A 658-nucleotide genomic window follows, 5' to 3' on the forward strand; every position below is an offset into this window, starting at 1 on the left:
TGTTGTGCCCAGATGCGGATACTTAGCTACTTACATACCTGCTTGACCATATGAACGCGCTGCGCATTAGAATTCTATACACGTTTTGTTTTGACTTTTTATTTTCAGACATTCGAAGCGAGAGCGAGTATATGGCGTAATGAGCGATAAGCATATCGCATCTAGTGCGCACCGCTCTGAAGTGTGCACTGGTGACTGATTCTTTTAAGTGTCAGGATGGCCGAGTGGTCTAAGGCGCTGCGTTCAGGTCGCAGTCTACTCTGTAGGCGTGGGTTCGAATCCCACTTCTGACAAAACCTTTTTTTTGCACGATTTCTGTGGCATTTTTTCACTATTTTTATATACTAAGCGGGGAGATACGCGCAATGTAATGAAAAGAAGATACTATTTTTTGAGGAAAAATAAAAAAAATTTGCTTGGCAACACAGGATTTACAAGTTATTGTATATGTAGAATTTGAAAGTAGTCATCAAAAATTAAATTTAAAAATCAAAAATCGCGCTTTAAGAAAATTGTTTGGCCTTTATTAATTAGATGTTCTACTGTTGAGGGCATTCATTACCTATGTGCATATATATTCCCCTTTTCTTTTCGGTGTGTCATCAAATCATATTTGGATTAGTGTATATACAGGGTGGTCCAAATAGTGATTTCTGTT

The 658-nt window shown here is 37.8% G+C and overlaps 1 non-coding gene across 1 annotated transcript; it reads left to right on the forward strand.

Annotated features, from left to right (window-relative positions):
• The first annotated feature begins 210 nt into the window (after window positions 1-210).
• On the forward strand, window positions 211-293 carry Trnal-cag (transfer RNA leucine (anticodon CAG)). Its single transcript has one exon. It is a non-coding gene; the product is annotated as a tRNA-Leu (tRNA).
• Window positions 294-658: the final 365 nt, after the last annotated feature.

Source organism: Anastrepha ludens, chromosome 2, assembly GCF_028408465.1.
Source record: "Anastrepha ludens isolate Willacy chromosome 2, idAnaLude1.1, whole genome shotgun sequence".
Taxonomy (NCBI): domain Eukaryota; kingdom Metazoa; phylum Arthropoda; class Insecta; order Diptera; family Tephritidae; genus Anastrepha; species Anastrepha ludens.